The sequence below is a fragment of the Myotis daubentonii genome, chromosome 8, assembly GCF_963259705.1.
Source record: "Myotis daubentonii chromosome 8, mMyoDau2.1, whole genome shotgun sequence".
Taxonomy (NCBI): domain Eukaryota; kingdom Metazoa; phylum Chordata; class Mammalia; order Chiroptera; family Vespertilionidae; genus Myotis; species Myotis daubentonii.
In genome coordinates, this window is record NC_081847.1 from 46,083,468 (window position 1) to 46,097,601 (window position 14,134).

Sequence of the window (14,134 nt, forward strand, 5' to 3'; positions counted from 1 at the left end):
CCTGTAGTTCCACAATAAAATGGATCTGCGTCACCGAACCTGGTCTCCGGAGTCGTGCATGCAGATGCCCTAGCGCGTTGGGGCTCCGTCGTCCTCACCCCCGAGGGACCCCCTGCTTCATGCCATGCTCCACACACTGTTCTAAGTCTTGGACCAGTAGCAGTGAATAAAGGAACCTGGAGAGTTCATGCCAGTGTAGTGAAAAGTATAAGTGAACTACTACACTCATGTGTTCTTATAGCCCACATAGCATGTTAAATAATGCTGTATTGATATGGGCAATCAACCCTGCTTAGATGAGTTAATGAATGGATGAACAATATAACCTGTAGAATCCACAGCCATGTGAATACAAAAGTAGTCATGAGGACAAAGAGCATTTTTGTTTTTTTGGATTTAAAGTATAAAGTAATTTCTCCTCTCATCAAATTGCAACAAGTTTAGAGAAAATTTAGAAATCCAACATCCCAGACAGAAGATTCCTGGATTGTCTCTTAGCTCAGTAACTGCATAGCCTTGGTTTTAACTTTATTTCTCAATATTACAAAAGTCTCATTTGTAAAATGGGACTAGTGATAATACCTCATCACAATGTCATAGGAACCAATGGAGCTTTGTAAACTGCAGAACTGTATTAACAACTTACTTTATCCTGGGAGTTATGAGTAGACTTTGCCTATTACTTTTAGAATGAATGGGAACTTAAAACCTTGGAGTTTATGAGATCCTTCTTCTCACTTGATATAAGAGGAAACTGAGGCCCAGAGTGGGACAGTGGGCTGCCCATGGTGACATAGCCAGGCAGTGCAGTGTTGAGTCAGGCACTTATGTTTCCTGAGTTTGTTGCTCCTTCCTATAAGATAGCCCTATTGTCCCTACTGGGTTCAGAGATTTCAATTCAGAGTCTTTTAGAAGTCTGTACTTAAAAGTGAAAAAAGAACTAATCAAGCATGAAAGAATTCAAGATTTTGCATATCAGAAAGTCCTGAGGCCCTAATGAGCTAGGATAGCTCTTGAATCCAACACAATGTTCTGTCTTATTATGTGATGTGTCCATCTCTTATTTTTTAAGAGCAGAACTGATGGCCACTGTGACTGCTTGGTGAATTAATATAGCATGGTGAGCCTGCTACTCTGCTTTCAGGAGACTATGCACGTGGGTATGTAATACCATGCTGCCTTCTGGAAGCACTCAGGAAGAAGTTATAGAAAGGGGATTACATCGTATAAAGGCTTTGGAAATCCCATTCAAAGCCATGAGTGAATTTATGTTATAGTAGAAAATATAACTCTTATTCATTGTGTGCTGCTTTTATGCAAGGCATTGTGCTAAATCTTACACAATAGCTTACTCAATCCCTTGAACAACCATTTTTAAAAAGAGAAGGCTAAGGCTCAGAAAGGTTAGGTGACCTTCCCAAGGAAACCAGAGAGTAAATAAGTTGCAAGGGTGAGATTTGAGCCCAGGTAATGTAGTTCTAAGGTCCGTGTGTTTATCCTTAGACCATGTGGCAGAGAAGAAAGCTTGTTGCTAATGCACATGACCTAGAGTTTGATAATGTAGCTGGAAGAATAACTAAGGGCGTTGGAATATTGATGGTTTAAAATCTACTAAGGGCTGAAAAATTGTAGGGCAGACATGACTTTACTTAAAAAGGTGCTGATTAGATTTTACCTTCAATTAGATGGCATCATACATCTTTAAGAGAAAATCCTCAGTTAACAAGAAAAATGTATATTAATCAAAGGCTTGGGGTAAAGATGGAGAAGGGCCTGAGAGGTTCACCTTTCTCCATGGAAAACCTGGTCATGGCTGCTGTGTTACTTGCAGGAATAATGTGCAAAACATCCAAAGACTTAGAATCCCACCAGGATTAGGAATGGTGGCTCAAATCTCCACTGGCTCCCTTGAAACCACACTACAGAAACCCACAATCTAAAAAAAACAAAACCAGACCACAATCTAAGTGTGCCTGCTAGCTTAGAGCCTTCACAATGAGCTTACCAGAGCCCCACCCCTCCCCAATGTTTCTCTATATTTTAATTTTATATTTACAGTTATATTTAATATAACTTTATATACTGTATAATATGTAACATATGTTCTGTATAACTCATATATACTATTCCTATTATTTTATATTTATTTTCATATATAGATACCTAGGAGGCACCTGGGAACCACAGCAATCTGCTTGTAGAGCATCCAGTTGGAATCGACAAAGACCGTAAGCCCAGGTAGCCTGTTCTCGGGGTATTTAGAAACAAAGGCCATCATCAGAGGCCCACCCTGGGTGACTTAAAAAAACTTGGATCCTTTATCCAAGTCACTTAAATAAACGATCACGTGCTTACCACAAGTGCCGGGCACTGTGCCAGGCACAGCGAGCCACTCAGAGATGCTTTGGCTCTGAGTTTCTTATAGTGGATTCAAGGGAAAGAAATTTCCGTGATTTCTTTCCAACGTGTCTTCTTGAACTTGTCCACACTGGTAAGATCTGCGCCGATTCCAGTTGTAGGTAGTAGCTGAGACTGTGGTGTTGGGGTCGCAAGCTGGAATCTATGAACTCCAAGGGCCAGAAGATGCGCCGGGGCACTGTAGGTTTTCTATAGTAGACATGTTCAGAATTTCCTATTTTCATTTGTTGTTAACTTTTAAAAACCTTAATGGAAGTGAATTCCGGGTCACCTAATAAGCACTTTAAAACTAAATCCACTCCATGAGTGAGGTGGCCGTGTCCATATTTACAATCTTTTTTTGTCACTGAGGAGCATATAATCATCCTGAGCTATTGAGACAAGAACAGTGGAATCTGGTAAAGAAGGGTTCTCACCAGGTGAAGCACTGTGACAGCACCCAGTGACGTCACCCGTGCTGACTGTCCCAGTCAGTGAGCTGTTCTGTGGCCTGAGAACATGGGAATGTCAACATGAAAGCAAAAACAGTGTGCCCCAAATCCTGCCAAACAACAGCAGCCATTTAGCTGTAGCAAACAATGCCAGTAGTTGTGCTAAAATTTTAATTATGTTGGTTTTGTGGTTTATTTTTAATTTGTCAACTTGTTTTTTATAATTCAATGATAAGGACTATAAACATAAATATGGTTTAAATATGGAGTTTTGTATTTGGAAGTAAAATTACTATAGAAATAATTTAAGCCAGCAATGGGGATCCACACAACATTTTCCCTTTTAAAGGGTTTGCAAGTAGCTCAAACTTACACACACCCAGGTAGCAGAAAAGGGGGTGTTTCATCAACCCTGTGGCTCATTCGCAGAAGCACAGGGAAGGAGAGAGGAAAACTGTCCTGTGTGATATCCAGAAGCCTGATTTTGCTGGGGCAATGATTTCAAAATTATTGTTGTAACTTATATAATAATGAAAACAAACCTGGATACCCCCTCATACATTTTTTTAGTTAACATTTAAATTTTTCATTGTCAGTCACAATAGTCACAAAAGTTATATGTTCCAATGTGCTGTAAATACTAGCATTTAAAAAACAGTTACAGAATTCTTTGAAATATATATAATGAAGTCTAAATACCACGAGAGTTGGAAATGACCATTATTCACTTAAAAGATGGGAACCACTCTTGTTGAACTCTCAGAACATTTAAATCATTCCTTTTTCTTCCTGAACACCCATTTCCATTCTGCTTTTCCCACAGAATTGTATTCTAATGCTATATCTTTATGCTCGAAAATAATAACTATCACCACCCTGCCTCCTGCCACATATTTGTGCATAGAAATTAAAAAAACAAACTTTGGCTTATAAACAATGGAAATTTGTTTCTCACAGAAATTCAAATTTTAAACTGTTTATATTTTCAGTGACCATAAGACCCTAAGCATTCCTTTTTAATCCAGATTGAGTTATTGCTACAATTATTACTTGTTTGCAACTGATCAAATCAACATACATATATTTCAAATGTTGATATATAGTGATTGCACATGCAAGTAAAATGTCATTGGGAATGCCTCTCCTAAAGAGATGGATTCATCGTAGGTGAGCGGTGCTGACTGCTAGAGGAACACAGGGTTCTGCTTCAATTCTCTTCCAAGTTCTCATTCACATGTGTGTAAGCTCCACAAGCTCTGGTCCCAGAAATAAATAGCAGGCATTTGTTACAGTAATGGCACTCAGTTCTTTGAACTCCTTCCAAGGGATATTTCAAAAATCACATACTAATCCATCTTCAAAAATTATTTTTATTAATCTGTCAGCTGACTAACAATTAGGTCCTCCTTCAATTATATTAAAAGCCAAAAAGGTGGGGGAGGGGGGACCATCTGCTTTACAAAAAGATTTGTTATTCAGTCACCAGAATCATTTAGTTTCTTAATTTGGGGGAAAATATAACCAAACGAACTCTAAGATTTGGCAAATTGTAATTAAGTACATAAAATCTATCCCTTTGGCATTTTATATCATCCTATATTGCCAGAAAGATTTAGGAAATTCTAATAACTGTTCATTTCAATATGCCTTCCTAATAGAATGTTTTCGATAAAATGCATTCACCTTATCAAGGGCTTTCAATCTATTTTATCCAAGACATCATAGCAACCATTTAGCACATCTAATGTATAGAAAATGAACTGACAAAATCAGTCCTCAGATTCATCCAATCAATTGGCTTTCTGTTAGAAAGAATCCGTCTTCTTTTTTCAATTCAAATGAGTACGTTGAGATGTGTCTCCAGGAGGACATCTCACTTCTCAGGGAGCAATGGGAAGAAGCCGCCAGGTTTTTGCACCTCCCACCCTACCCCCACTAACACCCCCTCTGCCCCCGCCCAAGTTCCCTCCTCAAGCCAGAGCTCTGTCAGTGCCGGGGTCCTGCCCCAGCGGGTCCAGGGGTTCCCCAAAGGTGTAGACGGAGTCGGCGAAGAAGGAACGATACAGAGATAGCGTTCAGTTGATCATCATAGCCGGGTTCGCTTGTCAGGGTCTCCAGCCAAGTTCTGGTCTGGATCTCCAGAGAGGTTCTGCTTCGGATCTCCAGCGAGGTTCTGTAGCCATGTTCCCTCGCTAGGTTCTCCAGCCAGGTTCTGTCCAGGCTCTCCAGTCAGGTTCAGTGTCCAGGTTCCAGTCAGGTTCTCCTGCCAATCTCTGTAGTCAGGTTCAGTCCAGGATCCCTTGCCATGTTCTCCCGCTAGGCTCTGTCTCTAGGCTCCGAGGCCAGTCCCGGTCCAGGATCCTCTGGCATGCTCTCGCCAGCGAAGTTCTTCTGTCTCTAGGCTCTGTGTAGGTTCTGTCTTCTGAATTCTGTCTCCTGAGTTCTGTGTCTTTCTGTCTTGTTACAACTGTATTTATACCAGTTGATTTAATCCTATCAATCTCTATTACAAAGGTTAGGGCGTTTCTTATCTCCATTCCAGGGAGAAAAGATTATGTAGTTTAAGCATGATTGTTCGTAGTTAAAGGGATTAATTACCCGCCTGGCACTTAGTTGAGGGGTTTTATTCCCTCCCTAACTTCAGGGGAAAATCCCTACCTGGGGATTCAACCTTTCTCAGAGAGGTGACCTTGGTTAAAACACAGCGCCAAGAAGGTGAGCAAACATATTAAGAACAGTATGCCATATATGCCAGGTCCCTTGAAACAGCAAGGATGGACCGGCTCCCGGCATGTCAGCAGTTAGAGAATAAAAGAGAGAGAGATGGTTAAAATAGTCTGAACAGCGAACTTGGCTAACAACCCCAGCTCTGAAGCTATGCTCCCCCTTAAAGAAATACGTGGAGACAACTAGTGTAGGATGCCTGATGAAATACGAGTGTGTCTGATTACCCTTGGCTTGGCACTCCAGTTTACATTCGGGGGCACCCTTGGATGCTCGCTTTTCTTCTGTAAATGACAGAGGGCGAGGAGTGCCAGGGCAGATCAGTGCCCGGGCAGATCAGTGCCAGCCAACTTCCAGAGGAAGTTAGGGACCTGGGAATATATTTGTGTTTGCTGAGGTCTGAAATGTCTAGTGCTGCAGAGACTTCCAGGGATGGTAGGAAGACCTGGGTGAACAGAAGTACATCCCAGGCCCCTAACTTTCTTGGGAGTCTTTCCCATACTTATCTGCCTACCAGAGTTCCTGACATCATCCAGAAAGTTAGACAGTGGCCTATCTATCATCCTACTATGCTCCTGACACCCTACTATGCTCCTGGATGAGGCCCAGGCTCTGGCCCTGCATCCTCTCCAACCACAGGTTGGGGCTGGGAACAATCAGGTTTGTGATGCCTTTGAAGACCAGACTAGAATAGGGCTGCAAGTTGGAGCCAAATGATTTCAAGTAGCTTCTGATCTAAAAGACAATGCGTCTACTGAAATAGTACTGCAAATTTTGTTCAGCCTTTAAAAAGATCAAAATAATTACTGGTCAAGGTTCTAATTCAAATTGTGGGGGAAATCTCTTTGCTTGATTCACAGTCAGTGGTTTTGTAACTAGACAGGAAAACTCATTAATCAAGAAAAGTGAGCCCCAATGAAGTAACATTGGCTCAGTCCCCCTCCAACCATCTTTAAAAACAGAAACAAGGGAAAAAGGACCCACAACACACACATCTTTCCTAGAGGGAAGGTTAGGGCACTTCCCCCAGGAAGATTTTGCCTGAGGTTTATTTCTGAGGCAGTAAGAAGGCCCTGGAATTGTCCAGGAGTCAGCAAAGGCGACCAGGTTGTCTTGAAGGTGGGGCTGCGGGAGGCATGAGGAATCTGTAGGCGGCAGAAAAAAAGAACTTGCTTGTCAAGTTTCTGTGTCTCAGCGCTTCTGAAATAGGTGGAAATTACAGCTCGGTGCCTTCACCATGGGAACATCTGGAATAGAAGTACTTCTGTGCATATTAAGAGGACTATTTATAGTTTTCTACGAATGTTAGGGAAGGCAATTATGTAAAGCACTACTGTATTATTAGGCATTTGAAAAATCCCAGGCTTGCGATCACTATTGCAAAGCTTTAAAAGCAATTCAGACTTCCACGGATCTGTTCACCCTGGGTCGGAAAGTCCTGTTCTATTTGCAGCGACACCAGCAGACTCCAGCTAAAGTCTCTGCTGACACTGATGAATGATGTCACCGGCGTGTCCAGCCCGCGGAAGCCCTGTTGGTGCTGGTTCCACACCCATGCGGAGCCAGAAGGAAATATAATCGACTCGCTTCTGGGATTATTTGGAGCACCCCAAGCATATCCATGAGGGCTTATATGAAGAGCGTGCCTCTGCGGGGAAGAGTCCAGCAGCGGGGTTTGACCTTCACACATCGCCCAGATGCTGAAGGCCTTCTGAGGGCTGTCGGGAACTTCCTGATCTTCCACGTCTGTGTTTCCTAAACCCTGGCAGGATTTCCATCATGTGAGATTGTCATCTTGGGCTTCAGGCATATCCATGTGGTTGCTACAGCCTGTGAGCCGGGGACAGCAATACTAAAGGCAACGGCGTTTGTGAGAAGCCACCAAGGTTGGGCTTTTTCATTGCTTCGCTGGCTTTTGGACAAACTTTTGTCATAGCATCTTCTCATGTTTCCCAAGAACTGAGGGGAGGAAAGTCAGATGGGAGGTCTGCGTCTGGGCCCAGTGGGGTTGCACTGCCCTTAACAGCCGGTGGCTCTTCGCAGCACCCGGAGACCGGGGCTCTGGGGCTGGCAGGCGCCTTCCTGCCTGGACCGCTGTCTCATCTAAAAGATTTCCAGGCACATGAGTGATAGGTCTAGAGTTATTCCATGCTTCGTTTTAAAGGTAAACTACATTTAGTTCTTCCTAAGATAGAATATCTATGTGCATGTGAGTTAGAAAAGGAGAAATTAAATTTCCAAAGTAAAATAGTAGAGCCGTGAGAAGAGAAAAGGGCACAGGAGAAAGGCAAGGTTGTCTTAATCCCATTGATTTAAGAATGAAATAGAAAGACGTAGGTGGGGAAGCATTACAGGGCTGAGCTTTCAGGGGATCGGTCATCAGAGTGGCAACGACACCCTGGCTACCGGTGCTGCAGAAGGAAGCTAGAAACTGGACAGTCTGACCTGCAGCCCAGAGCTGGCTTACAATGCCGTCTCCTGAGCATGTGATTCAGTTTCATCCTAAACCATCCAGCCCCCTCCTGAATACTAGGTCCCACTGACTGGCATTGTTTGTGGAATTCTTGTCTTGGTCCAGAAAGAGGAACAAAATCACAAAGGCCGAAAGTAATCCCATCTTAAGGAAACGAAAGCCACCAACTCTTAAATGGGTCTTCTTCATTCCAATGCGCAACTTTATAAATATGTGACTGTTACCCTCCCCAGTTCTATTTCTTTGTTTTCGAAGTTGAGGGTTAAATGACCAATCGGTTATTATTCTTTTTGCACATCAGAAATAAGATTTAAAACATTTAAAATACAGCCACACCCTAAATGCCAATCAAAGGCCTTCGAGAGATGATGTTTGATGTTCACAACGTCATAATGACCCTGAGTGCTCAGGTTCTAGTCTGGCCCTTGGGGGAATTGACAAATGAAGCCCGGATGCTTTCATGGGGCAAATCCTGAGGATCCCGTGTCCAGTCAGATGGCGTCCCTCGAATGGATAATGCCTCCTTATACCAGAAACACAAGTCCCGACTCTGCCTCCCAAACCTGGAGCCTGAACATCCCCTTTTGGACTTGGAACAGAAAGTGCCAAGAACAGACAGAAAATAAGGAAGCTTGTTCATCACCGCATCATGAAGGCATCTCCCAGTGAGGAGACCATTCCCCAGGAACACGTCACCCCCTGGGTCCCACTTAATAGTAAATTATTGCTTTAGTGTATTCAACTGTACCCTAGAGACCTAAAGAAATGGCCGAAAACTGCCCGGTTTAGAAAGTGATTTACACACAGGGCTGCCATCTGTCTCAGTAAATCTGAAGTCGACTCAACAAGCCACTCCTGAGGTAGAACAAAGCATGGCGATTCCCATTGGAGAGTTACTTCTCTCCACTCCATTCAGTTTCCCTGCGTCAGTCCTGAGGGGGATAAACTCGGGCCTCTTCAATTCATTCTGTCATGTGAAGACCACTTTCTCATGTGGTATAAGAAAATGGGAAACAGTTCAAAAATAATCAGCCTCCCCCCCTCCTTCCTGTCTCCTCTGTCCCCCTCTCTAGCCACAATCCGGAGACTCTGAGACCTGTGTATTCTCTACAAAGGACGGGAAGCGCCTTTGCCCACAAATGACAGAACCAAGTACGGCCGACTTTCAACATGACCATTCAGCGTTTCCCTTTTCCCATCCTGTCCTTTGGTTCTGCAACTTGATTCACCATTGAAGGATGATTCTCAAGTTCGAGGACTAGGACAGTTTAATACCTTGAAAAGGGATGTGACAGCTGAAAGCAGGTTTTAAATAAGGTCTGTCTTCTGTGACTTCTTGGCCGAGTTCACCAAACTCTTTTCAAGTATATATTTATTGAGGGCATTTCCCAAAAGAGCTTTTGCTGAAGTTGCTGCTGCCAGAAGCTGGAAATATAGTCACTTAAGAGCAGTTTTATTTATGCAACCTGAGAATATCTATGTAACTATTATTGATGGAATGTTCAGCCCATTTCCTATCAGCAGATCATGTCCCCCAAATGAGAAGGGTTGATCAGAAGCCGTGAGGACTGGAATATCCATGACGTGTGGCATGACTGGTCTGCGTTTAGGAAAAGATGCTGGGAGGCTGGGCACGGCTGCCCAAACAGAGAACATCTCCTCTATCTAGTCAATCATGATAAACTCTGATCAAACCCCAGATCATAAGACAATTACTGCTCTTCCTGAAAATCGTTGTGTGTGTTTTAAGTCTGAAATGTCAGCAAGGAAAGGATGCTAGTCATTTAAAAGTATATTTTTGAAATCTCCTTTCCTCCCCCACCCCCAATTCTTTCTAATACAAAGATGAAACCCCAGCAAGACCAAGATGGTGAGGTAGGAGACCTCAGCCTCTGTCCTGCGCAAAAATAATCAATAGGACAGCTCCCCAAGGACAAGGCAAGGACAAGTCTGGGGGAGCTCAGGGCTCCACTTCAGAAACTTCAGCAAGCGAGTAACCACACAAGATGGGAGGGGGAACCGCTTCCTGGTGCCTGAGTCATCCATCCCCGGGGGCCGCCAGTGCTCTGAGCCAGAGGAAACTCCCCACTGGAAAGAGTCCCCTCGCTGGGGCAGGGGAGTGGGTGAGGGACCAGGCTCCCCCGCCATCCAAGGAACTGCATATATGTTCTGCTTCAGTTTCTGCCATCCAGGAACCAGCAGAGCTGACTACAGAGACGACAAGGATCAAGGGAGGGACCCATAGATTTTGTCACCGAAGAAACCATGTGTGCATAGTTATGGAGGACCCTCTGCAGATGTCACTCCTTTTGGTCCCACAGGTATTTGCATTTGCAGATACCTGAGTCCCTCCCTGCCCCCTTCCCACCTTGCCCTGCCTGAGCTTGGGATCAGCATCAGCAGCCAGCCCGGGCCTCTGTGCTGCGTGCGTGCAAGACACCAGCCTCGACCCAGCGGCTGGCCCCCACCATAGTGTGGCCCCCACCATAATGTGTACCCTCTAGCTGTGCACTGCACCGCACCATGCCGCCCCATCACTGGCCTCCACTGCCCTGCACATACTGTGTGAAGACCCTGTAGCCACAGGATGGCATCGAGTCCCCACAACTTCTTGGGGGCCCAGCTCTGTCCCTGTCTCCTGTCACTGGCCTGCACCACTGACTCACCAGCAGCTAGCCCCCCCCCCCCAGCTGTGCATTTGCATGCCCCTTGTCCAACCCCTGTCACTGGCATCCACCATCATGCACCGTGGGGAAGACCCTGCAGCCACAGGCATACATGCCAACAGGCAGTGTCCCCGCAGCTGTTGGTGGGCCAGCTCAAACCTGTGTTCTGTCACTGATCTGCATGGCTGGACTTTCCAGCGGTGTACCTGCACCACGCTGGCCTGGCTGCCAGCACCAGCCTCCACTGCTGTGCACACACCTGTGGCAGCCACAGGAGGGCACGCTGACAGACAGGGCCCTCACAGCTGCCATTGTGTCCACAGCTGGCCCTGGCCCCCACCGCCACATGTGTGTCTGGGACCAGCCCCTGCCAGTGCACAGACACCTGCAGCTGGCCCTGCAGCCCAGTGTGTGCACGCCAACCACTCTGGCCTCCACAGCTCCTGCCCTGGTCCCTAGCCACTGGACCTAGAGGTGCTGCTGAGGATACCCTGCCCAGCCGGTCTTTCCTGCTGGCAGATTTGAGGGTGCTGGGGTTAGCAAGGTGCCTAGCATTGAGTAGGTGCTTAACTTGCCCTTGAAGATGGCTCAAGGGCCACAAAACAGCCTGGGGGATGCTATCAAGAAGGGTGCCCAACGTGAAACTTATGGTCCCAAGTCCCACTCAAGGCCCCCACATGCTGCTCTGATAACCTGGCGCATCAGGTAAAAGGCTTTTCAGGGGCACCCACATTGTCACAGGGCTCTCAATGAAGAGGGAGCACAAAATCAGAGTTTTCTGCAATTTCAGTGGCAGGAAAGATCTGTAGAGCCATTTCCAACCCCAGAAATCACACCAGGGACAAGGGTCAAGTTGGGGTGATTGAGGAGTCACAAGAAATTCTTCTCAAGACCTGGGGCTGTGCCAGGTGATTTGCCCTGCTCCGGGAATGCCTAGGCAAGTGAAACTCTGTGCCAGCCCACCACTGGCTTTGGGGCAGAGCTGCCTGTTCCTCAGCTGGGGGAGTGACGTTTGTTACTATGACTTCCCAAATCTGCGCAGCCTGGGCCAGGTGACCAGTGATCATCCATCCCGGAAGGGACAGAGGCCACATCTGCTGCTCCCTGTCCTTAGTAACCTGTTTCTGTTTGGAATTCAGCTTACACTCACAGCCTGTGAAGCTTGGGCTTTCCTGCTTGCATGGTATTGTTGGGTTTGGTTTGGTTTTGGTCTTGATAGAAGGAATTCCAGATTCTATAAAAGGGAACTAATATTAGTGCACAGGTATTGAAACACCCCAGTGACAGAGAAGGCTTGTCTCTTATGGTGGAATTAAAAAATCACAAAGCTGCTGCTCACGAAGATTGTTTTGTAAGACACAGTGGGTTTGCATGGCACACAGAGGCAATTAGAAAACGTAGTTTGTTCACTGTGCAGGTTATTAACTTTATTTTTTAAAATAAAGTGATCACACTTGGCATCAAGACAGCCTAACATTGCCTGCTTTCTGATAAGATGTAATGAGTTGTACAGCATTCTGCCCAAAAGGTTAATCTGAAGCTAATCACCAGACAATCTAGGATGCGGGAGAGTTGACAAGACCTTTGGTGTGGACTTAGAAAAAGGCAGGGACTCTTCTAAGTTAATAAGAGAAACAGGAAGCCATAGGCAGTGTCTGATGAAAAATTTTAAAACTACAAATGCCATTTAAAGTCTCTTGTGGAATTTGAGTTATGAACTCTACATTAGATATTATTAATGCTAATTTGCTTTAGTGAGTGGTTCTCAACCTGTGGGTCGCGACCCCTTTGGGGGTCGAACGACCCTTTCACAGGGGTCGCCTAAGACCATTAGAAAACACATATATAATTACATATTGTTTTTGTGATTAATCACTATGCTTTAATTATGTTCAATTTGTAACAATGAAATTGGGGGTCACCACAACATGAGGAACTGTATTAAAGGGTCGCGGCATTAGGAAGGTTGAGAACCACTGCTTTAGTGTGATAATGGTGTTGTGGTTGAGTCAGAGGGGCAGATGGTGGTAGATGCTTGCCCAGTGCTTAGGGTGAGTGTCATGATGTCTAAAACTTACTTTCAAATGGCTCAGCAAAGGAATCTTATATGGAATTAAAAGAATATGCTATCCAGCGAACGAGGTAAAGCAGGCTGCGGTTTCCTTGTAGCATGGATTATATTCCAAGGAACTCACCTGGGCTGGGTCCTCACTTTTGGTCCTGGCAGTACAGATAAAGAATGCTTGATGGTTTGATTCATACCTGGGCATGAATTTAATGCTGCAATGCTAACAAACCAGCTAAGCAACTTTAGGTGCCAGAGTGAATGAGCCCGCCTTGGAAATTAGAATCCTAATTGTGTCTTTATGGACAAATATGCTGCTCAGTCTTGCGATTTCTCAGTCTAAACTGAGACCGGCCCTGTCTCAGAAGATGAAGACAGGTTAAGGCTGGTCAGAGTCAAGACCAACATTGGAGATGTTTGATAATGGCCCCTGGCTGCTGTGACTACTTCCATTTGAAAACTATCAAGCATCCTTTTATTATTTTAAAGGTGAAAGCCTTCAAATCAGAGCAGGAGGAAACAATTATGCTCAGAATGGCTCTCTATTTCTCTTATGTACCAAGCAAGTTTTGGATGCTGGAGCCCAGTTCATCTTTCAGGCCCTATTTAATGAAACATTCTATAATTTAGTGGACTCTTAAATCTCATCCTTCAGAATGATGCTTAAAGGTCTCTCCTCTGATTGACCCACCAGCATCTAAACCCCTCCTATGGGTTGACCTGACCCTCCTCTTCCCTGAGTAACATTATCAATTTCTTCAAATTCAAAATGTTGACTTTTCTTGCCTATTGTCCTCTGAATCTAGGCTCTCTCACTTCCTCCCTTCTACCTTCAAATTCTCTTCCTGAGAAGAGCCCTCCCAGGGAAGAGACCATGTTTTATGATTCTGAACAGTATTGGGCCCAGAATACGTGATTTGTGCATTAAGTTGGCTGAAAAACAAGACTGTTGGGGAAGAGGAGTAAATGCATCTGGAAGGAAAGAGAGAAAATTTATCAATAATAAGGAGGCAGGAGAGATCTATGAGGTGGTTTGAAATACTGAGATATTAATTAGTGTTTATCATCACTGTGACTTTTCTTCATCCTATTCCAAGAAGGAGCCAGCATGACAGCTGGGAAAGTGGCAATTCCTTCAACGCAGCCCCTTCCCAGCTTGTGTTCTTCTTGAGGGGTTTGTGCTGGAAGTGAGAAGCACAAGTAGAAGCTGTGAGGGAAAGAAGACGAATACCCCTGGTTTGGGAAGGGCAGAGGTTGTTGGACCCAATTGAAATAGGCTGACAAGAGCTTAATGGCTCACATAATTGTGGAGCTAGCTTCAGGCATGGCCAATTGCACAGACGGACTTGGTCTCTTT